Source organism: Phyllobates terribilis, unplaced genomic scaffold, assembly GCF_046119375.1.
Source record: "Phyllobates terribilis strain yellow unplaced genomic scaffold, ASM4611937v1 Scaffold_2__4_contigs__length_985480577, whole genome shotgun sequence".
NCBI classification, from domain to species: domain Eukaryota; kingdom Metazoa; phylum Chordata; class Amphibia; order Anura; family Dendrobatidae; genus Phyllobates; species Phyllobates terribilis.
The window spans coordinates 706379320-706405110 of NW_027362762.1; positions in this window are offsets into that span (position 1 = coordinate 706379320).

Here is a 25791-nt window from a genome sequence, read left to right on the forward strand (position 1 = left end):
CCCTGTCTTTGTGACAGATTGCCCTATCTGTTCCCTACAGTAGGGAATCAGACAACATAGCATATGATGAGCAGATAGCAGCTCACTCTCTATTACATCACATTTGTCTTGTTAAACATTACCATCATACCACACTCCATATTCTTTGGAAAAATTCAAATATCGACTCTGTCAATATAAGAGTTCCATGATGAACATGTCTCCAAAAGCCAATCTTTAGAGTTATAAAGAAGAGCGATCAGATATTCTATTGAAAAAATGTCTTTTATGCAAATAAATAAATCAACTATGGAAGGGGGAGTTTGTCTCATTTTAAAAAATCTCAGATAGAAAGAAAATGAAAGTATGCTCTGCTGTAAATAAGTATGCAAAAGCAATAGTGTAAATAAATAACATTGGGTACTTAGTAAACACTGTTTATGATAAAAAAAAGCAGGACAATTCCACTAGTGGCAAGGTGCCCCCAACCGGGACAGTCCTAACCTATAATATTAAAACCTTACCATGTGTCAAAAATTACCACAATGTGAATAAAGGCCGAGCAGGACCGGGGCCCAACTATGGACACCCAGACATGGAAAGCTATATAAACATAATGCCCAGTTCAAAGAAAAGGAGGTCATGGCTGGGAAGCTATATAAACATAATGGGAATACTATAGGTTAGGACCATCCCGATTGGTTATACCTTGTTTCTGGTGGCTTTTACATTTTTTTATCAAAAACAGTGTTTACTAAGCGCAGTACTTTATTTATATGCACCATTGATTTTTACTTACTTACAGCAGGGTATACAGGTGCTTCTCACAAAATTAGAATATCATCAAAAAGTGAATTTATTTCAGTTCTTTAATACAAAAAGTGAAACTCATATATTATACAGAGTCATTAAAAACAGAGTAATCTATTTCAAGTGTTTATTTATGTTAATGTTGATGATTATGGCTTACAGCCAATGAAAACACAAAAGTCATTATCTCATTAAATTAGAATACTTTATAACACCAGCTTGAAAAATGATTTTAAAATCTGATATGTTGGCCTACTGAAATGTATGTTCAGTAAATGCACTCAATACTTGGTCAGGGCTCCTTTTGCATCAATTACTGGAGGTGATCAGCCTGTGGCACTGCTGGGGTGTTATGGAAGCCCCGGTTGCATTGATAGCAGCCTTCAGCTCGTTTGCATTGTTCGGTCTGGGGTCTCATCTTCCTCTTGACAATACCACAGAGATTTTCTATGGGGTTAAGGTCAGGCGAGTTTGCTGGCCAATCAAGTACAGTGACACTGTTGTTTTTAAACCAGGTTTTGGTACTTTGTGGAAAGGTGTCAAGTCCCGCCGGAGAATGAAATTTCCATCTCCAAAAAGCTTGTCGGCGGAGGGAAGCATGAAGTGCTATAAAATTTCCTGTTTGATGGCTGTGCTGACTTTGGTCTTGATAAAACACAGTGGACCTACACCAGCAGATGACATGGCTCCCCAAACCATCACTGATTGTGGAAACTTCACACTAGACCTCAAGCAGCTTGGATTGTGTGCCTCTCCACTCTTCCTCCAGACTCTGGGACCCTGATTTCCAAATGAAATGCAAAATTTACTTTCATCTGAAAACAACACCTTGGATCACTGAGCAACAGTCCAGGTCTTTTTCTCCTTGGCCCAGGTAAGACGCTTCTGGCATTGTCTATTGGTCATGAGTGGCTTGACGCAAGGAATGTGACACTTGCAGTCCAATTCCTGGATACGTCTGTATGTGGTGGTTCTTGAAACAATGACTCCAGCAGCAGTCCACTCCTTGTGAATCTCTGCCAAATTTTTGAATGGCCTTTTCTTAACAATCCTTTCAAGGTTGTGGTTATCCCGGTTGCTTGTGCACCTTTTTCTACCACAATTTTTCCTCCCTCTTAACTTTCCATTAATATGCTTGGATACAGCACTCTGAACAGCCTGCTTCTTCAGTAATGACCTTTTGGGGCATATCCTTCTTGTGGAATGTGTCAATGACAGCCTTCTGGACATCTGTCAAGTCAGCAGTCTTCCCCATGATTATGGAGCCTACTGAAACAGACTAAGGGACCTTTTTAAATGCTTAGGAAGCCTTTGCAGGTGTTTTTTTGTTAATTATTCTAATTTACTGAGATAATGACTTTTGTGTTTTCATTGGCTGTAAGAAAATATTCATCAACATTAATAGAAATAAACACTTGAAATAAATCACTCTGTTTTTAATGACTCTGTATAATATATGAGTTTCCCTTTTGCATTGAAGAACTGAAATAAATTAACGTATTGATAATATTGAAATTTTTGAGAAGCACCTGTATGTTCACTTTGTTTCTATCTTAGGTTTTGTCTGTTTAACATGCTCCTACACATTGCATGTATACCAATTAGTGATGAGTGAGCACTAAAATGCTCGGATACTTGTTGCTCGGGTCGAGCAAATTGGAATGCTCGACTGCTCGGTCCGAGTAACGAGCCCAATGTAAGTCTATGGGAAATTCGAGCATTTTTCCGGCGGCTCTCCCGGAGGCCTGCAGAGAGCCTAAAAATTGCCCAAATCGACGGGAACAGTGCTCAAATGTCATGGGAACAGAATAGGGAAGACCCCTGGAAGCATTTCGGACTCCCAGGTGACTGCTGTCAAAACGTTGTCAGAGGTATTATGCCACTTTTACAGACTCACAATAAAATATGCAAAAACAAAACCAAAATGGATTTTCCTGGGAAATATATTAAAGAACATCCTTTCCAGGGTAATGACTTGTATATAAGGCAAAATAAATATACAAAAACAAAAATACTCCTCCACACCTTGGGCTATGTTCACACGTAGCGTTTTTGATGCGTTTTTGCACTGCTTTCAACCAAGACAAATACATTCACCAGGAAATGTCATTTTAACATTTTACAACCTTATCTGGCCATGTGGTATGTGACACATCAGACATATCCTGCTTAATTCATGATTGAGGGACTCTGAAAGTCACAAACCTATTTTTATAGGGCCATCAGACGGCCCTTACTATTCTTAAATGGCCAGCAGTTGGCCCTCGCTATTGTTAGAGAGCTATCAGCCGGCTATGTTTTGTTGTTCCCAATATTAACGAGTGGGTCTCCTATATTGTTATTGCATATGCAGTGACTGCAAGGGCTGTCAAAAATTTGGAAGCATTCAAATGCCCCTTGCAAGAGACGTAGAGGTCAGAGAGCCTCCTATAAACAATGTTCCCATTATTAGGAAGTGGGTCTCCCATAGTTATATAAGGGAAAAAAGAGAAATTTCAGCCTACCATTAGTGTTGAGCATTCCGATACTGAAATATCGGGTATCGGCCGATATTCGCGGTATCGGAATTCCGATACTTAATTCCGATACTTTTAGAATATCGTATACCGGAATCGGAAGTTCCCATAATGCAATGAGCCAGTTTCATTTTATTTAGCCAATGAGGATCCTAAGAAGTGTGGGCACATCCTGTTAGGCATGTAGGCATGTTAACTAATGGCATGGCTGTGATTGGCTGCTGAAATTATGTCATGATGCACTAAAAATGCCGCCGCCGCCATTTTGAGCTCACTCTGCTGTGAATTCAGTTAGGGATAGGACGCTGTTGTTCGGAGGGACAGTATTAGCTACCTATTTGCTCTATTCTGCTTTACCCAAGCTACTTTATAAATTGCTGTGCCTTGCAGCGCTAGTGCACAGTTCTCTGTGCTGTTCACCACTGTCTGCAAGGTCTCTGTGTGTGAGTGCAGCGCACGCTGTAGTGTGTGCTTCAGCCGAGTCTGGTTGTAGTGCACTCAGCGTGCGTCACTGCCTCATACATTGTCCTTTTTCTCTAATTGATCATTTTTCCTGATTTCTCCTATTAGTGTGGTGGTTCCATCCGTATTCAGCTAAATTGGTTCCAAACACACTATATAGGAGTAGATAGAGAATTATTTTTTTGTCTTGCAGCGCTAGTGCACAGTGCTCTGCATCTGCACTGTTCACGCCTGTCTGCAAGGTCTCTGTGTGTGAGTGCAGCGCATGCTGTAGTGTGTGCTTCAGCCACGTCTGGTTGTAGTGCGCTCAGCGTGCGTCACTGCCTCATACATTGTCCTTTTTTGCTAATTAATCATTTTTCCTGATTTCTCCTATTAGTGTGGTGATTCCATCCATATTCAGCTACATTGGTTCCAAACACACTATATAGGAGTAGATAGAGGAGCCTTTCTGCAGCATTGTGCCCTGCAGCCCCAACCAGATTAGTTTTAGCCTATTTTTTGTAGCCTCATCTATTGCATTGTAGGTTACCTTCCTGCATTGTAATAGCTACAAAAAGTTTGTGATACTATCAGTATTACATCTTTGGGTACATCCAGTGTCTTTTTGTGACAAAAAAAACCTAAATAAAGTTCACCAAACACTCCACTTTACAGTTGTGTAGGCCACATTAGCTCATATTAAAGTCTAGTCCACACTTTATAAAATTAGTGTTTCTTATACCTGTTAGCAGCTGGTCAGGAATAAGCACACTAAGCCCTTAGTACTTTTCTGCCTATCTTTATCAGTCTACCAAGATGAAGAAGGCAGGGAGTAAGGCATGTGGTCGTGGGCGTGGAGTTTCTGCAGGGAGAGGACGTGAGGATTCTGTGCCTGCAGGGAGAGGACCTGGGGATTCTGTGCCTGCTGCGGGCACCAGTGACTCAGCATCCCCCAGTTTTATCAGGGAACAGTCCTTTATGTGCAGCTTTGTAGGAGCTAGCCGTACCCCACTGCTGCGGGAGGACCAAATTGAAGCCGTTGTCGGATGGATGGCAGCTAACGCATCGACTTCAATTAGTTCCAGATCCTCTCAGGTCCTGAGCACTGAAGAGCACCCATCTGTCCTGCCAACTTGCCCAGGCAGTCAGAGAGCCCTGGACAGGAGCCATATCTACTTCTGTTCTCTGAATCTCTTGGATTGGAAAGAGGGGGCCAGCCAAGTAGAATTTGAGAATTTGAAGAAGAGCTGGTTCGGCTTCCTCACTGGATCGCCATGGAAGAACCTCTGGCACTGTTCTACAGAGACACAGTGTAATTCCACCCACAGCACCACTTTCCCTGTCATCCTCACACTCCCAGGCCAGTCTACAGCCATCGTTAGCACAGGCATGGGAGAAAAGTCTCCCATACTTGGCAAACCACCCCCGAGCACAGGCTCTGAATGCTGGCATTGCAAAACTACTGGCCCTTGAAATGCTATCATTCTGGCTGGTGGAGACTGACACCTTCCGTAACTTTATGGCATTGGCAGTCCCACAATACAACGTGCCCTGCCGCTTTTATTTCAGCAGGCAAGCCGTCCCTGCCCTGCAACAGCATGTGGAGGGAAAAATTAAACATGCGCTACAAAACGCCGTCAGTAGCAAGGTCCACCTGACCACTGATGCGTGGACCAGTAAGCATGGACAGGGACGATACCTTTCCCTCACTGCCCATTGGGTAAATGTTGTGGAGCCGGGTACAGATCTTGAGAGTGGCGCTGTACGTGTTCTGCCAACTCCAAGGATTGCAGGAATCCAGTCTGTACACATTGACTCCTCCTCATACTCCAGTTCCTCTGAATCAGGGCTGCAGGAGCCGTCATGGTCTTCCTCCACCCGTGAACGGTTGGTTACCTGTTATGATGACCGATATGAGCACAGCCGTGGCCAAACGTCAACAGGCCGTATTAAAATTAATTTCTTTGGGGAATTGAAGCAACACAGCGCAGGAGCTCTGGAATGCCATCAAGCAGCAGAGCGACGTGTGGTTTGTGCCAGCGAATCTCCAGCCAGGCATGGTAGTGTGTGACAATGGCCGAAATCTGGTGGCAGCTCTGGGCCTAAGCAACCTCACTCACATCCCATGTCTGGCACATGTGCTCAACTTGGTCGTGCAGAGGTTTTTGAGGGACTATCCTGATCTTGATGCACTGCTTCACAAGGTCCGCATAGAGTGCGCTCACTTGCGGCGTTCCAGCAACGCAAGATCGCGCATTGCAGCTCTGCAGCGCCGATTACGTCTTCCGGAACATCGCATCATATGTGACCTACCCACCAGGTGGAATTCAACGTTACATATGTTGGAGAGGTTGTGTGAGCAGAAGGCAGCAGTAATGGAGTACCAGCTGCAGCAGGTGCAAACAAGTCGCAGTGCGCGCTGTTCACACTTCACCACCACTGAGTGGGCCTCTATGAAGGACATTTGCCACATTTTGCGTGCCTTCGATTATTCCACGCGGATGGCGAGTGCAGATGATGCACTAGTCAGCATGACTATCCCCCTTATCTGCCTGCTTGAAAAAACACTGCAAGCACTAAGGGAGGAGGTTTTGGAAGAGGTGGAGGATGAGGAGTCACAAATGCCATCTGCTTCTGTACAGTCTCTGCGCACCGTGGTTCCTCACAAAGGCCTAGGCAGGGGACACTTTGTGAGGAGGATGAGGAGGAGTCAATGGAGAAGGAAGACATCTGTCCAGAGGAGGGAGGTACACAATGCTCTAGTAGTCAGTATCTAGAGTGAGGGTTGGGTGTTGCAGAGCAGGCAGAGATCACGCTTCAAGCAGGGGACAGCGTTTCTTGGCCAGTTGGCAGTCTGCAGCACATGGTTGATTTCATGCTGCAGTGCCTGAGAAACGACCGCCGCATCGCCCACATTCTCAACACGGCTGATTATTGGGTGTCCAACCTCCTAGATCCTCGCTACCGGGACAACTTACAAAGCCTCATAACACCGTTGAACCGGGAGCGTAAAATGCGGGAGTACCAAGACGCACTGGTGCATTCCATCATGTTCTCCATTCCAACCGAGAACAGTGCTGCTAGTGCTTTACAAAGCAGCTCAGTGCGTCGAGGCAGTGGAGGAAGCTCTGCACAAAAAGGGAGCAGAAGCAGCGCCTCAGCACAAGGCAAGACCAGTATGGCCCAAATGTGGCAAAGTTTTGTGTCCCCGCTGCCACAAATGTCTACACCATCACAGACGGCTCCAGTCAGCAGCAGGCAACGTTTCCGTCAGATGGTGACAGACTACATGTCTTGCCCTCTCAGTGTACTCCCAGACGGCTCTTCCCCCTTCAAGTTTTGGGTCTCTAAGCTGGATACATGGCCAGAGCTTAGCCAGTATGCATTGGAGGTGCTGGCTTGCCCTGCAGCTAGTGTATTATCGGAACGCGTCTTTAGTGCCGCAGGTGGTGTACTAACAGACCGTCGCATGCGCCTATCTTCCGATGACGTTGACCAGCTTACTTTTCTGAAAATGAGCAAGGCCTGGATCTCGCATAAATTTGCCAGTCCTCTTCCAGAATAAATAATTGGTTGGCAACAGTATCCATGTCTCCTGTTGTGTTCATGTTTCTACCACCTGAACTGTAATCCCTGAGCACCAACAGCGCCAGTTGCTGCTCAGAAGTGCTGTCTGCACAGTCAACCCTTGCTCCAGTGTTATTGGGGTTCAGTAACGTCAGCTGATCCCCAGCTGTGTGTCCGGCAAATTCTCCTGCTCTGTCCACATCCACTGTACTACTAATTTAAAACTTGCTCCTATTACACCTCTGGCTCCTCTGTTTTTAGTATTTACCCTGGGCTCCAACACCGCTAGTTGCTGCTCAGAAGTGCCGTCTGCACAGTCAACGCTTGCTCCAGTGTTATTGGGGTTCAGTAACGTCAGCTGATCCCCAGCTGTGTGTCCGGCAAATTCTCCTGCTCTGTCCACATCCACTGTACTACTAATTTAAAACTTGCTCCAATTACACCACTGGCTCCTCTGTTTTTAGTGTTTACCCTGGGCTCCAACACCGCTAGTTGCTGCTCAGAAGTGCTGTCTGCACAATCATCGCTTGCTCCATTGTTATTGGGGTTCAGTAATGTCAGCTGATCCCCACTTGTGTGTCTGGCATATTCTCCTGCTCTGTCCACATCCACTCTACTACTAATTTAAAACTTGCTCCAATTACACCTCTGGCTCCCCTGTTTTCAGTATTATCCCTGAGCTCAAACACCGCCAGTTGGCACTCAGAAGTGCCGTCTGCACAATCAACACTTGCTGCCGTGTTATTGGGGTTCAGTAACGTCAGCTGTTCCCCTGCTGTGCGTATAGCAATTTCTCCTGCTCTGTCCACATTCACACTACTACAGATTTTAAAGTTGCTCCAATTACACCTCTGGCTCCTCTGTTTTCAGTATTATCCCTTAGCTCCAACACCGCCAGTTGGCGCTCAGAAGTGCCGTCTGCACAGTCAACACTTGCTGCCGTGTTATTGGGGTTCAGTACTGTCAGCTGATCCCCTCCTGTGTGTCCGGCAATTTCTCCTGCTCTGTCCACATTCACACTACTAGTTTACTACTGAATTTAAAGTTGCTCCAATAAGGCCTCTGGCTCCACTCTGTTTTTAGTATTTACCCTGGGTTCCAGCACCACCAGCTGTTTCCCAGCAGTGTCTTTGGCATGGGTACTCCCTCCTGCCCAGCCTGGTTCCAGCACGCCAGCTGTTTCCGGGTAGTGTCAACGACACTTTGCCTCCAATGCGTTGTCCTGTCGTGTTGCGGTCGGGTTAGCCGACTCTATGGTGCCTGCAGTTTAGGTGACTCCTATGTGGGCTGCGGGATCTGGCAATGAAGGCTGGTTCCATAGTGCCAATAGGACAAGCACCCTCTGTAGGACTGTGGGTTTCGGTAACTGTGGCCGGCTCGCGGCCTTGTAACTTTTTTTTTCATGGGTACCTTCTGTTACCCATCCAAGTTCCAGTACCGTCAGCTGGTTCTCGGCAGTGCCTTTGGCTTAGGTGCCTCCTTCTCGGTATCCAAGTTCCACCAACTTCTGCTGTTCCTTGGTAGTGCTTTCTGGCACAGGTACCTCCTGCTTAGTAACCGGGTTGCAGTACCGTCAGCTGGTCCTCGGTAGTTCCATTGGCTCTTGTACCTTCTGCTACCCATCCGGGTTCCAGTACCATCAGCTGGTTCTCGGCAGTGCCTTTGGCTTAGATGCCTCCTTCTCAGCATCCAAGTTCCACCAACGTCTGCTGGTCCTTGGTGGTGCTTTCTGGCACAGGTACCTCCTGCTTAGTAACCGAGTTCCACTACTGTCAGCTGGTCCTCGGTAGTTCCATTGTCTCTTGTACCTTCTGCTACCCATCCGGGTTCCAGTACCGTCAGCTGGTTCTCGGCAATGCCTTTGGCTTAGGTGCCTCTTTCTCGGTATCAAAGTTCCACCAACGTCTGCTGGTCCTTGGTAGTGCTTTCTGGCACAGGTATCTCCTGCTTAGAAACCGGGTTCCAGTACCGTCAGCTGGTCCTCGGTAGTTCCATTGGCTCTTGTACCTTCTGCTACCCATCCGGGTTCCAGTACCGTCAACTGGTTCTCGGCAGTGTCTTTGGCATGGGTACTCCCTCCTGCCCAGCCTGGTTCCAGCACGCCAGCTGTTTCCGGGTAGTGTCAATGACACTTTGCCTCCAATGCGTTGTCCTGTCGTGTTGCGGTCGGGTTAGCCGACTCTATGGTGCCTGCAGTTTAGGTGACTCCTATGTGGGCTGCAGGATCTGGCAATGAAGGCTGGTTCCATAGTGCCAATAGGACAAGCACCCCCTGTAGGACTGTGGGTTTCGGTAACTGCGGCCGGCTCGTGGCCTTGCAACTTTTTTTTTTATGGGTACCTTCTGTTACCCATCCGAGCTCCAGTACCGTCAGCTGGTCCTCGGCAGTGCCTTTGGCTTGGTGCCTCCTTCTCGGTATCCAAGTTCCACCAACGTCTGCTGGTCCTTGGTAGTGCTTTCTGGCACAGGTACCTCCTGCTTAGTAATCGAGTTCCAGTACCGTCAGCTGGTCCTCGGTAGTTCCATTGGCTCTTGTACCTTCTGCTACCCATCCGGGTTCCAGTACCGTCAGATGGTTCTCGGCAGTTCCTCAACCTTCTTGTACTTTCTGCTACATTTCCAAGTTCAAGCTTTTTGAAATGGTTCTTGGTAATCACTCTGGATCTCCCTGACGAGTACCCTGATGACCACCCCGAAGAAGACGAGACCCTGAAGACGAGGACCCCGAAGACGAGGACCCTGAAGACTAGGACCCTGAAGACCACCCCAAAGACGACGACCCTGAAGACGAGGACCCTGAAGACCACCCCGAAGAAGACGAGGACCCTGAAGATGACGACTATGAAGACGACGACCCTGAAGACCACCCCAAAGAAGACGAGGACCCCGAAGACGACAACCCTGAAGACGAGGACCCTGAAGACCACCCTGAAGGAGACGAGGACCCCAAAGACGACAACCCTGAAGGTGAGGACCCTGAAGACCACCTCGAAGAAGACGAGGAAACCGAAGACGAAAACCCTGAAGACGAGGACCCTGAAGACCACACCGAAGAAGACGAGGACCCCGAAGATGACGACCCGGATCGAGGACCCTGAAGACCACCCTGAAGAAGACGAGGACTCCGAAGATGAGGACCCCGAAGACGACGACCCTGATGACGACGACTCTGAAGACCACCCCGATGAAGACCAAGAAGATGACCCTGAAGAAGATGACCAAGAGGACAAAGAACAAGAAGACAACCACCAAGATACAGAAGAACAAGAGACAGAAAACCAAGAAGCAGAAGTACAAGAAGCTGCAGAACAAAAACCAGAAGACCATTAAGAATAATACTAAAAATAAGAGTAAAAGATATTATCTAAATTATAAGCAGAAGAAGACTAAGCAGTGTATGGGGGTGAGTCCGTTCCTCCTCGTGGTGTCCCTGGAAAAGACCTGCTGCTGCAGGCAAAACTGAACGCGGACAAATCCTGTTGTAAATCTTTTGTGACGGGCAGAACGAAAGGTGTAATGTTCATACTTTTATAGATAACAACTACAGGAATGCCTGTCACAAATAAGAATATGAAGAAGAAGAAGAATATGAAGAAGATGAAAGAAGTAGAATATGAAGAAGAATAATAGTTGAATAAGAAGAATATGAAGAATGTAAAAAAAAAAGAATAATACGAAGAAGGTGAAGACGAAGAAGAAGGTGAAGAAGAAGTTGATGAAAAAGATGCTGATGCTGAGGATGATGAAGGAGAAAGTGTGGGAGAAGTAAAAAAGAAGGTGAAGAGCATGGAAGTAGTGAAACATAAATATCTGACAAAATATAAAAAAACTTAACATAGTCAATATTTCTGTAACTCAGAACGTCTTAAAAAAAATATTAATTCCTGCTATTCCATTTGATTGGGCTAAACCTCTATGCCTTTATTGTCTCCCCCATCTCCTCCAATACATTCTACATTATTCTTAGTTGTTTTCCTTTATGTAGAATTAACCTACAAGGAAAGAAAGGGTTTATTTTCATTCCGATATTTGTGTCCCATTGACTTGCATTGGTTTCCGGTATCGGAATCGGCGATATCCGATATTTTTTGGGTATTGATCCGATACAATCCGATCCGATATTTCTCGATATCGGAAGGTATCGCTCAACACTACCTACCTTGCGTATGCCATAAGGGTCCACTGATGCACGGAAATCCTTGGTAACAAGTCCAGGGAAAAGAAGCAATAGGAAGTAGTTTAGAAAAACTCCAGCACCTTCTCCGTATCCATCACAAGAAATGTAAAGTTAAAACGTCCATTTTATTAGTTCCATTAAAAAAGCGCTATATGTAAGGCAGACCTTACGCGTTTTGAACCAAACAAGGGTTCTTAATCATAGGTAACATTACTATAGATAAAATACATATATATATACGTATGGACTGAAAACAAGAGAAAATAGGGTGGAGACAATAAAGAACAGGAAGTTCATTATTGAATGAAAATCCTCCTGAGGATAATTACTCAGTAATATACATAAATTAAACTTATGTGCATGGTATTTTCTCTTTTGTTTTCAGTGCATATGTATATATATATATGTCTTTTATCTAGAGTAATGTTACCTATGATTAAGAACCCTTGTTTGGTTCGAAACGCGTAAGGTCTGCCTTACATATGGCGCTATTTTAATGAAACTAATAAAATGGACGTTTTAACTTTACATTTCTTGTGATGGATACGGAGAAGGTGCTGGGGTCTCCCATAGTGTTGGCCTATGCAGTGAAGCAACGGCTGCCAAAAATTTGGATACAGTGCCCCTTGCAAGAGACGTAGAGGTCAGCGAGCCTCCTAAAAACAATGTTCCCATTATTAGGAAGTGGGTCTCCCATAGTGTTTGTCTATGCAGTGAAGCAACTCCTGCCAAAATTTTGGAGGAACTCCAATGCCACTAGCAAGAGACGTAGATATGTTGATATGGTACATATGGTGGTGATATGGTGGTGGAGGATGAGGATGTGGAGAAGGAGGAGGACTAGAGCAAATAGACAAAATCAGGAAGCGTATACCCAAGTCTGGGTGTGAAGACAGGGGTGCATGGGAATAAAGTTAGACCTCCAAAAAAAAGACACTGTATTTGAGTTTATATTACTCTGCTATCATTCGGTGATGTTGAGAAGTCTAGCCCAGTCCAGCCCTTGTTCATTTTTATAAGAGTCAGCCTGTCAGCATTTTCAGTTGAGAGACGAATGCGCCTATTCCACCGGCGGAACTAGAAACCTTTTCTGACAAAACGCTAGTGGCAGGGCAGGCCAGGACTTCCAAGGCGTGGAGAGCCAGTTCATGCCACGTGTCCAGCTTGGAAACCCAATAATTATAAGGCACAGAGGAATCACGAAGGACGTTGGTACGGTCGGCAAGGTACTCCCTCACCATCTTCCGAAACTTTGCACTCTTTGTGAGAGTACCCCCCGCATCAGGCCCTGTGCGATGGGAGGGTCTGAGAAAACTGTCCCACAACTTTGACAATGTTCCCCTGCATCTGCTGAATTGCATTTGTGGCTCTCTAGCCTGTAATCCGTGGATGTTCAACGAACTGTGACCTCTGCCGCCAGCGTTTTCAGATGGGAATTTTTTCACTAATTCCGCAACTAGGGCCTTCTCGTACTGCCCCGTTTTATTAGGCCAGTCCTGCAAAGGAATAAGAGACATAAAGTTCTCCCTGTAGCGTGGGTCTAGAAGTGTCACCAACCAGTAATGACTGTCACCCAAAATTTGGAGAATGGGTCACGGGAAAGGCAGCATAACATAAACTCAGCCATGTGTGCCAGACTGCAAAGTGTCAAGACTTCCGTGTCCTCACCAAGAGGATGACTGACCATGCTCTCCTCCTCCTTTTCCTCCTCCTCCCAGTCCTCAGGCCATCCACGCTGAACAGATGGTATGACAGTTGTCCAGGTAGTACCGTCTATAGAGCAGGAAACTAGCTTCTGTTCTTCCTCCTCCTCCTCTTCCTCATTGTCACCCAATCCACGATGGGATGAGATGAGGTTGGGCTGTGTGTAATCACCCTGTATGGTTTCTTGCTCGATCTCATTGTGCTCCACCTGCAATGCATCCTGTTTAATTGAGAGCAGAGAGTTTTTCAGAAGACAGAAAAGTGGGATGGTGATGCTAATTATGGCATCATCGCAGCTCACCATCTTGGTGGAGTCCTCAAAGTTTTGGAGGATGGTACAGATGTCTGAAATCCATGTCCACTCCTGAGGTTTTATGTGTGGTGTCTGACTTGAATACCGACGACCTTATAGTCAACAACCACCCACTTCTGCTCATAAATACTTCCCAACATCTGCTATGTACAGTTCCAACACGTGGGGACATCACACACCAGTCAGTGAGCTGGAAGATGCAAACGCTGTTGAAGCAAGGCAAGGGCGGTGGAAGATGTATCTGACTTTCTAAAAGGGGCACACAGGCGGCGTACTTTGACAAGCAGATCCGACAGATTCGGGTAGGTTTTGAGAAACTGCTGAACCACGAGGTTAAGCACATGGGCCAGGCATGGTACGTGTGTGAGCTCGCCTCGCCTCAAAGCCATCACCAGGTTCTGGCCATTGTCACACACGACCATGCCTGTCTGTAGGTTCAGCGGAGTAAGCCACAGATCTGCCTGCTCTTTCAGAACTGTCCACAACTCTTCAGCGGTATGTGGTTTGTCACCTAAGCATATTAGCTTCAGCACAGCCTGTTGCCGCTTGGCCGAGACAGTGCTGCAGTGCTTCCAGCTTGCGACTGATGTGATCATTTTGGAGACGGATGCTGAAGAGGAGGAGGAGGTGCAGGAGCTGTGGAATGTGGGGGCAACCCTGATTGACCCAGGGCTTGCAATCCTCAGCGTCAGGAGGACGTGTTCCATCCCAGGATCCAACTGGGTCCTGGCTTCCACTATGTTAACCCAGTGTGCCGACAGCGAGATGTACCATCCCTGCCCACAAACTGTTGTCCACATGTCCCTGGTTATGTGGAATTTCCCAGTAACTACACTGTTGAGGGCACAGCTAATGTTGTGGAACACATGCTCGTGTAATGCGGGGATGGCACAGCGGGAGAAATAGTGGCGAATGGGGACCGAGTACCGAGGGACAGCCGCCGCCATCAGGTTGTGGAAAGCTTCTGTCTCCACGAGCATAAAAGGCAACATTTGGAGCGCAAGCATTCGCAATATGTGTGAAATTAATAGTGTGGCCTGTGTGACATTAGCTGCATATTTGCGCTTGCATTCCAAGAACTGGGATAGAGTCAACTGAACACTGCGCTGGGACAATGACGTGGACGTGCTTGCTGATGGTGCTAGTTTAGAGTGTTCAATGACAGGGAAGCGGGAGGCATCTTGGCTTGCACCATGGACAGGTGATTGGCATGCACGCACTACAGCAGAACAAGCAATGGTGTCACCTGCAGACACTGTTGCTGGACCCTGGGGTTCGGCCCACTTATTCGGGTGCTTTGCTGCCATGTGCCTGATCATGCTGGTGGTGGTCAGGCTGCTAGTTTTGCTTCCTCTGCTGATGCTGACCTGGCAGGTGGTGCGAATGGCTTTTTTGGGGTTATCAGCAGAGTCTTTAAAAAACAACCAGACTCGGGAAGACCTAACAGTTGTACTGGCATCTTCCGTCATGTTGATGTTATGGGGAACGGTTGCCGCCTTCTGTCTGCGGCCACCACACTGCTTGTTCTTGCCTGTTGTGGTGCTAAGCCTCCCTCCCACTGTGTGCTGTTGTCCTCGCTCTGTATATCACCTTGCCAGGTTGGGTCAGTGACTTCATCGTCCACCACCTCATCTTCCACTTCCAAACCCTGGTCCTCCTCCTGACCTTCTGGAAATTTTGTCTCACCATCATCCACCTCTTGTGACAGTTTCCCACTGTCGTCTTCGTGTGACCGTGGCTGCTCAAATATTTGGGCATCGCTACATGCGATCTCCTCTTGCCCCGCTTCAAGTGGACCGGGCGAGAGGCCCGAATCTATAAATGGAAAAGTGAACAGCTCTTCGGAGTGTGAAAGTGTGGGATCAGTTGTCTCCGGGCACTCGGCATGGTGGGAGGAAGGGTGAGGAATATGCGGTCCAGACTCACGGCTACTGAGACTTGACCGTGTGGAAGACAGGGTGGTGGTGGTGGTGGCTAAGTGACTGGAAGCATTATCTGCTATCCAACCAATAACCTTTTCACACTGCTCTGTGTTCAACAGTGGTGTTCTGCGGTCCCCTATTAATTGGGACAGGAAGGTCGAGCGAGAAGATCTGGGTGTTTGTTATGGCACAATTTCAGCTTGCCCACGGTCTCGGCCTCGTTCTCTGCATGCACAATCATCACCATCACGTCCACTTACCCGTCCCTTGCCATGCGCCTTGCCAATTTTAAATGAAGGACAATATTTTCCACATTTACTACAAATAACTTGATTTGAACCGTAGTGATATGTGATACGTGCAGCGGAAAACCACAGTTTTAAATAGCTGGCCTGTAGGTTACTATTTTTCACAGCGACCTGGTGTCAATAACTTCACTAACACACTGCAACAAAATTAAATGGAGACCAGAAATGCCTGAATTTGGAGCACACTTATATGTGATATGTGTGACGGAAATCCACAGTTTTAAACAGCTGGCCTGTAGATTACTATTTTTCACAGCAACCTGGTGTCAATAACTTCACTGACACACTGCAACAAAATTCAAATGGAGGCCAATATTTTCCATGTTCACTCCAAATTTTTGGATTTTTATTGCTGTAATATGGAAAGAATCTGGCTGTATTCTGCTGTGGCAACAAGCAAATGGAGGAGAAAAACGGTGTTCTCTGGATGGCTTTTTAATCAAATAATCAGGATTAAGATCAAAAAATTAATTATCCCTGGCCCCTAATACCTGGGGCTATTTGTAGAAATATCTGTAACAGAAACAGCAGACAGAACTGGAATGGAGCCTATTATGATGTATTATACACTGCAGTCTGCCACATACACTACCTGCCTGCCTAGCTCATATATATATATATATATATATATATATATATATATATATATATATATATATATAAGTGTGACGGAAATCCACAGTTGCTCTGGCAAAAATTAAGAGACCACTGCAAAGTTTTAATTTTCTCTGATTTTTCTCTTTATAGGTATATTTTTGAGTAAAATGTACATAGTTATTCTATTCTATCATAAACTACTGACAACATGTCTCCGAAATTCAAAGCTAAAAATTTTGTATTTAGTTGCAGCAAAGAAGGAATCATCAAAATAATAAAAAAGAAACAGTGCTTTCAGACCTCAATAATGCAAAGAAAATAAGTTCTTATTCATTTAGAAACAGCAATACTCATGTTTTAACTCAGGAAGAGTTCAGAAATCTATATTTGGTGGAATAACCATGATTTTTAATCACAGATTTCATGGGTCTTGGCATGCTTTCCACCAGTCTTTCACAATGCTTTTGGGTGACTTTATGCCACTCCCGGCACAAAAATTTAAGCAGTTCTTCTTTGTTTGATGGCTTGTGACTAACCATCTTCCTCTTGATTACATTCCAGAGATTTTCAATGGGGTTCAGGTCTGGAGATTGGGCTGGCCACGACAGGGTCTTGATGTGGTGCTCCTTCATCCACACATTGATTGACCTAGCTGTGTGACATGGGGCATTATCCTGCTGGAAAAGCCAGTCCTCAGAGTTGGGGAACATTGCCTGAGCAGAAGGAAGGTGTAACATACCTGGCGGCGTCCTTGCATGGTGGTCCATCTCCCACTGTGCAAGAGGGCGCACTTGATCTCCTGTCCAGAATGTCTCTCTGGCTTCCCTCCATGCTGTCTGTTTGTGTCTGTCTTTGCTGCTTAAGGGCGGCGCCCGATCACTTCCTGCTTTTTGTACCTGCTGTGGGTCACACCCCTTGTGCGTCCTCAGCCTATTGCTGTCTGTCACTTGGTATATAGCTCAGCAGCTCCCTTCTATCCCTGCCTGTGCATAGTGTTTTCCTTCAGTGTGTGCTTGCACTCTGAAGGTGCCAGGTCCCGTCTTTGTTTCCTTGTCTGCCTTTCCTGGAGGCTGTATTTCCAGGCCTGTCTGAACTTAGTCCTGTATGTCTCCTGCTTTTTGTATCAGTTCCCGTGTCTGAACTGAGTCCTGTAATTCTCCTGCTTTGCGGTATCAGCTCCCGTGTCTGAACTGTGTCCTGTATGTCTCCTGCTTTGCGGTATTAGTTCCCGTGTCTGAACTAAGTCCTGTATGTCTCCTGCTTTGCGGTATTAGTTCCCGTGTCTGAACTAAGTCCTGTATGTCTCCTGCTTTGCGGTATTAGTTCCCGTGTCTGAACTGAGTCCTTTCTGTGTATCTTGTCTGTCCTGTCTGGACACGCTCCTAGCCTGTTCCTCCCGCCTTCTAGGAGCCGATTACCTAGACCCGCTCCTGTATCTTGTCTGTCCTGTCTGAACACGCTCCTTGCCTGTTCGTCCCGCCTCTCTGGGGGCAGTATTCCCAGACCCGCTCCTGTATCCCGCTGCAGTGTCGGTCTCCTCCGTACACTCAGTTCCAGTCTGAACTCTCTCCTATCCTTTATCTGTTTTGCCTCTATGTCCGTTCCCTTCCTTTTTCTGCAGAGTCTGAACTCGTACCTAACTCCTGCTTGTTGTCTCTGCAAGTACTGTGTGAGTATCTGGCTCTGTCTTTCCCTTCCTGTCTGTTCCGTGTGAACAGAGTCCTGTCCTGCCCTGCTTCTGCCCGCTGCTCCGGCAGTCCTGTCCTGCCCTGCTTCTGCCCGCTGCTCCGGCAGTCCTGTCCTTCCCTGCTTCTGCCCGCTGCTCCGGCAGTCCTGTCCTGCCCTGCCTGTAACCCTCTGCCTGTATTGTTCCTGAGTCCCGGTGTGTACTGGGTCCTATCCCGCCTGTGTTCCTACCTGCTAGTGCCTTCCTGTCTGCACTCTAGCTGTGCTTGCCTTTACCCCCCTGCCTGCATACCCGCCTGCCTGCATACCAGTCGTGCCTGCCTATACCCACCAGTCTGTGTGCCAGCCTACCAGCCTGTTCCTGTATTCCCCTGTGTGGGTCAACAGCCGTGTCCGGGGTCTGTCCTGGAGTAGCACCTGGTCCCTCTGCTCGGTTCCTCCTTGGTGCACTGGCGTCGTATGCCGTCGTGCGACCCTGGTCGGATCGGGTGAATACCTAGTCACGCCCCTCCAGGCATTCACTCTCCGGCACGGTCCAGTGGAATCACTATCAATCACACGCACACGCCGCTTAGCCCGGGCGTGTGCATAACAGAAGGAAGTGTTTTTCAAGGATAACCTTGTATGCGGCTTGATTCATACATCCTTCGCAAAGATTAACCTGCCCAATTCCAGCCTTTCTGAAGCATCCCCAGATCATCACCGATCCTCCACAAAATTTCACAGTGGGTGCAAGACACTGTGGCTTGTATGCCTCTCCAGCTCTCTGTCTAACCATTAGATGACCAGGTGTTGGGCAAAGCTGAAAATTAGAGACTCATCAGAGAAGATTACCTTACTCCAGTCCTCTATGGTCCAATCCTTATGGTCTTTGGAAAACTTCAGCCCGGCTCTCCTTTGCTTCTCATGGATGAAAGGCTTATTTTTAGCTTTACATGGCTTGAGGCCTGCCTCTAGGAACCTGTTACAAACTGTTCTTGCCGTGCACTTCACCCCAGCTGCCATTTGCCATTCCTTTTGCAGGTCACTTGATGTCATCCTGCAGTTGCTGAGTGACATTCAAATAAGATGACGGACATCCCGGTCAGTGGAGAGTCGCTTTCGCCCTCTGTCGGTCTGTAGCTTTGTTGTCCCCAATGTCTGCTGCTTGACCTTGTTGTAATGGACTGCCGTCTTCGAAATTTTAAGGATGGAGGCAACGGCAACATGATGCTCACTGTATCCCTCTGCTAGTAAAGCCAGACTTGAGCCCTTCTTTTCCTCACTGAAGACTTTTCTTTTCAACTCCTTTGGCATGGTTAAAAGTTATTTTTTCATTCAAATTACTTTTGGGCTATTCCTAGCACTTGTTTTGCCATCCAGCTTGTCCTATTGCAAGAGGATTGTGAAGACCACAGCAGTGTTTTTTATACTTTCCCTCGTTACATGAGATTTTGTTCAGGTGATCAGTGAGATGCTCGGGCGAGTACCGAGCAGTGGTGTGCACGTTCATTCATCACTAATACCAACTTATACTCCAATTCATTTCTTTCTTTTTTAATTTAAAAAATGATGCAGTTAATATATAAAGTATACTGCTCAAAAAAAAAGGGAACACTTAAACAACAGAATATAACTCGAAGTAAATCAAACTTCTGTGAAATCAAGCTGTCTACTTAGGAAGCAACACTGATTGGCAATCAATTTCACATGCTGTTGTGCAATGGAATAGACAGATGAAATTATTGACAATTATGAAGACACCCTCAATAAAGGAGTGGTTCTGCAGGTGGGGACCACAGACCACATCTCAGTACCAATGCTTTCTGGATGATGTTTTGGTCACTTTTAATGTTGGTTGTGCTTTCACACTCATGGTAGCATGAGACGAACTTTAGGCAAGAAGGTTTGCTGTGTCTGTCAGCGAAGTGTCCAGAGGCTGGAGGCGCTACCAGGAGACAGGCCATTACACCAGGAGACATGGAGGGGGCCATAGGAGGGCAACAACCCAGCAGCAGGACCGCTATCTCCGCCTTTGTGCAAGGAAGAACAGGAGGAGCACTGCCAGAGCCCTGCAAAATACCTCCAGCAGGCCACAAATGTGCATGTGTCTGCACAAACGGTTAGAAACCAACTCCATGAGGGTGGTATGAGGGCCCGACGTCCACAGATGGGGGTTGTGCTCACAGCCCAACACCATGCAGAATGCTTGGCATTTGCCACAGAACACCAGGATTGGCAAAGTCACCACTGGCGCCCTGTGCTCTTCACAGACGAAAACAGATTCACACTGAGCACATGTGACAGACGTGACAGAGTGGAGACGCCGTGGAGAGCAATCTGCTGCCTACAACATCCTTCAGCATGGCCGGTTTGGCAGTGGGTCAGTAATGGTGTGGTGTGGCATTTCTTTGGAGGGCCGCACAGCTCTCCATGTGCTCGCCTTTTTTGTGGTCAATTCACAAGCTACAAGCCTGCAGTAAGTGGACCTTCAGAGCAATATTTTTTCATCAAGCATATCAACTGCATTGTCAGTTAAACTGCCACAATGGACTCTAATTATATGTTGCTGGTGGTTGCCTTATAGCTACTCTTGGGTGATATAGGGTCTTTAGTGCCCCTATTTCTGTATAAACCCATTTTTGCACTTGCACTTTATTCTCTACAGGTCTATTCCAGCATTATGGTCTATTAACAATAACATTTATACCATGATTCAAAACAAAGTATAAAAGAGAAAGCATGAATATATCATAGGGAATTACAAGATGCCAAACTATATAATACTATGTTTATAAAGAATATTGTGATTCCTTATTTTGATGCCCCATGTTAGTAGTTGATCAGAACAGAATATTGCTGAACTTATATTTTCATAGAGTGGGAAAGGTGCCTTCACCGGATCCTCATGTATGTCACTTGCGAGACTTGGCATGTTGATGGTAATGGAAGAGACTGTGGCGAAAGATCCCAATAGCTTGGAAGGAGTAATATTAAAAAGAAGCTTCTAAATCCCCCAGGTATCTCAATATTGTGGTTTTGCTATTCTTTCTGGTCATCAAATTGAACGGGAACCTCCAACTGTAAGGTATATGTTGATCAAGTAGTAGATACAAACAGCAAATATGGTTTTGCATTGCTGAAGGGTAAGTCATGACAGATCCTGAAACTGTTGAATTTTAGCCCTTTGATTTGAATTTGTCAGGGTGATGAGTGAGATTTAACTATAATCTCTTCTTTTAAGAGGAAATATGTGACATAGCAAATAATATCTTGTGAAATTCGAACCATAGATTTTGAATGCAAGACTCTATGGGCTATGTCCATTTTTTTCAAGACGATCAGGTGAATGGTGAAGTTTGAAGGATCACCACAACGTCCTCCACACATTGTTTTTCTGTGACACCTTGTGCAAGGATGTTATGTAACCTTCCTCTGTCATCTAAGTCTGCTAGTGACGAACTTTTAGGTTGCAATTGGCACACCAAAGATCTAGCTGTGTTGTGGTCTTCTTCAAAGCAATTTACTCTCTGAGTGACAGGCATAATATATTGTCTGACTACTGCAATCTTTGCATGACAGGTGTCTTTAGCTTCATACATAAAAATCTTACAATTTTGCTTAATCAGAAGATGTTGGACATTTGATTACCAATCAAAGGGTGGAGGGCCATTAGGAGAATGTGGACTCTAAGGCTATGTTCACACATTGCGTTTTTTCAGCACTTTTTTTCTGCAGCAAAGCCTGAACAAACCTTTCTTGCCAGGAAGGTTTGTTCAGGATTTTGCTTGTTTTTTTTCTTTGTTTTTTTTGCTGTGTTTTTGCTGCGTTTTTGGTGAGTTTTTGCTGTATTTTTCAGGATTCCAAAGTTCAGCTTTGCTTCCACCACAGAAGCATGAACACAAGTCACTAAGCAAGACATATGTGAAACCATATTAACCAAAATTTCAAATGTAACAGAGGGGGAGGTGAATTGTTCAGGAATAGTTTACCTAAGAGACTGGCAGTGCATTGAGTTTGAAGGACACTATTTATTTTCATAATATGGTGGGCCATTGAATTGCTCAGGGATTGTTCAATTTCACACCTCACTGGGCCACAGGTATTGTTCAATCTCACACCTGGCTCAGCCAATGTTTACACTCTACACATCACTAATTTAATATAACTGTACTATCCAAACTGCCTTCTCAGGAGGCAAAGACAAGATGGTAAAATCACAAAAATAAATGAGTTTCACATACTGCTCTATTTGCTTTTTTTCACTAAAAACACAGCAAAACCTTATGTTCTCAGCGCTTTTTCACCACCCATTACTTTCAATGGCTGAAAAACGATGGAAAAAATCTGAAAGAAGTGACATGCTCTATTCTGCAAAAAAACATGCCAAACACAAAGTACTGATCAAGTAAAAAACAATGTGTGTGCATGAGATTTCTGGAATCTCATAGACTTTGCTGGTACTGTAAAACACAGCAGAAAATTTGCATAAAAAAGCATAAAAAACGCAGCAAAAATACAATGTGTGAACATAACCTAAAGGGAATTGTTGCCCCATTATTGTCCTTGTCACCTGTCATTATTGGTTATAGGGGTTGTAAATTTTGTAACCCAGTAGGTTTCAGAGAGAAGGTGAGCAGTGTTATGTACTATGTACTAGTGGGAGGTTATGTTTATAGCCTGCAGCAGAAGGCAGTACAGAGAGCTCATTAATTTTGAAATAGGATTCTCCTCCACTGTGAGGAGGATCATGTGAGGGACCAGTCAGGTTTTTTTTTAATGTGGTGATCTGAAGTTGGCAAAGAAATTAAAACAGATTGCTATTCATAATGAGTGAGCATGCTCTGATATCGAGTTATCCGAGCGTGCTCTGGTAGGGATACATTAGCCGGCGTGCTCGGGTCAAATGCTCATGTACCTGTGCCCACATGTATCGTGGCTGATACAATTGTGGGGTTTTCCACTGTTAAAGCTCATCAGGGGCTCTGCAAACCAGACATGGCATCCACTATTTATTCCAGACAATTTTACGCTCCAAAAGTCAAATGGTGCTCTTTTATGTTTCGAGCCCTGCCGTGCACCCAAAACAGTGGTTTTCCACTACATATAGGGGTACTCAGGAGAAATTGCACAATACATTTTTGGATCCATTTCTCCTGTTCTACTTATGAAATGAAAAATTTGGAGCTAAAGCAACATTTTTGTGGAAAAAATCTTAATTCTCATTTTCACGGCTCAGCGTTAAAAAATTATATAAAGCACCTTTTCTTTCAAGGTTCTCACCACACCTCTAGATAAATTCCAAAATGTGGTCTCTTGTGGGGGTTTCCACAGTTTAGGCACATCAGGGGATCTGCCAGCACAACATGGCGTCTGCTATCAATTCCAGCCAATTTTGTGCTCCAAAAGTCAAATGGTGCTCCTTCCGTTCTGAGCCTTGCCATGTACCCAAACATAGGCACCTCTCTTTTTATACACCCTAAAATCTTGTTTGCTTTTGCAGCTGCCGCTTGACATTGAGTACTTCTGCTCAGCTTACTTATAACCAGAATATCCAAGTCCTTCTCCTGTTCTGTAGTCCCGAGTATACTTCCATTTAATGTATATGCAGCAATAGGATTACTCCATCCTACAGTGGCATAACTAGAGTCAGATGAGCCCCGGCCCAAGATTTTGACCAGGCCCCCCTCACCTCCATTATCTTGCCTGGGCCCCATCCTGGTATATATATCCCCCATCCTGATATATATATATATGTTCCTTATCCTTGTCCCCATCCTGGTATATGTCCCTCATCCTGGGCCCCATCCTGCTAGTATATCCCTTATTCTGGATCACATGCTGGTATATGTCCCCTGTTCTGCCGCTGTCATTGCATAGAAAAAGATAAACAGTTATACTCACCTTCCCTCTGCTCCCCCGCTGTCATCTGAAGCCAGCAGCTGAATTCAGTGTGCAAGAGATGGTAGTGAATGATGTCACTGCCATGCGCCCTGTCACATGCACATCAATGTCAACTGCTAGCCTCTGATTGGTTGGCAGTGTGTATTGCCACTCACAGACTTACGGATCTGTGCGCCGCAATACAGTTCAGCTGGAAGTGAACTGCTTTCATTGATACATGCTTGCGGGGCTCTGTTAATGAAAGCAGAGAAGGAGAGAGGAAAATCTTCTACAGCGTGTGCTCGATACTGGCTTGTGATGTGCGGTGAAACATTGCCCACAGCCCAGTCAATCAGGGGGAGTGGCCGCAGTCTGCATGAGACTGGGTCACTCCTCAGTGATGCAATCTCAATTTACAGAGTCCAGAAGGTGACGTGACATCAGGGGTCACATGAATGGCACTGAGCAAGCAGAGATAGCCGGTCACTGGCAAATATGAAAAAATAATGTATTTTAAAAAACACTTATTTCAATTGTTTAAATCAATGTACAATAAGATTGTAGGGGACCACATCTTTAAATATCAGTACCACATCAGCCATCCTCCAATCCTGTGGCACCAACCCTGTTACAAGAGAGTCTAAAAAGATGAGATACATCAGTCGGTCAATTACTGAGCTCAGTTCCCTCAATATCTGTGGATGAATGCCATCTGGGCCAGGAAATTTGTCAATGTTTAATTTGCTCAGACGCAGGTGTACTTCTCCTTATGTTAAAATAGTTAAATCAGGTGGTGAACTTTGATTTTTGCCTTGTTGAAGGATCCCTGGAACAGTCAGTTAATTGGTGAGCAAAGATGAAAAGTGCCTGTTTAATATCTCAGGCTTTTCTTTGTCCTTTATAATTATCTTGTTATTATCATCTTTTAAGGGCGTGATACCATCTGTTTTTTATTTTTGCCATTGATGTATTTATAACATTTTTGGGGATTTATTCTAATGTCGCTGGCGATTTGTGTTTCAGTAACTAACTTTGCTAGCTTGATTACTTTTTTACATTTTTTATTAAGATGTTTTCACTCTTGAAATACTGTTTCTGAATTCTTGGCCTTCATGATTTTCAATGCCCTTTGTTTTTTTTCTTATTAAGATTTGCACTGTCTTATTCATCCATAATGGTTTATTTTTATTCCTGGACATTTTATTACCAGAGGGTATAAACTTTTTACAGAATTCTATTAGTATATCCTTAAGCATGCCTCTTTCCTGTTTGGTATCCCCAGTTACCATGACATGGTCCCAGTTTACACGATTAAGGTCTTTCCTTAATTTGTTGAAATCAGCTTTCCCAATGTTCCAGGTTTTTGCATTTCCCCTTTGAAATGTTTTATTGAATATTACATTGAAACTTACCATATTATGGTAGCTGCTGCCCAAATGCTCCTGGACCTGTAGATCTGAAACTGTATCTGGTCTATTTGACAGGACTAGATCCGGCACATTTTCTCCTATTGGTTGGTTCATCTACCAACTAAGAGAAGTAATTGTCCTGAACTGTGGATAAGAACTTGCAGCTTTTAGCACAACCAGAAGATTCTATGTCCCATTGAATGTCTGGATAATTAAAGAAGTTGTCCACTACTATTTAAAATTACCCCAATGTATTTAAACTGGGAAGATAAGTTTTCCTGTAATTACCTTGTGTGTTCTTTATTGCCTGAGAGCGGTGCTATCGCTGACTGCTCACAGGCATCACGTGACCCCCAGCTGCAGCTAGCTCTGACATCCGCTGATGTCATGTCAAGTTTCGGCTGCAGCCGGTTTTGACTCAGTGACGTGCTCCCTGCTGATTTCACCGTGTGTCACAGCCCAGCATTCACAGCGCGCTTGTCACGGGTGTGTCAGAA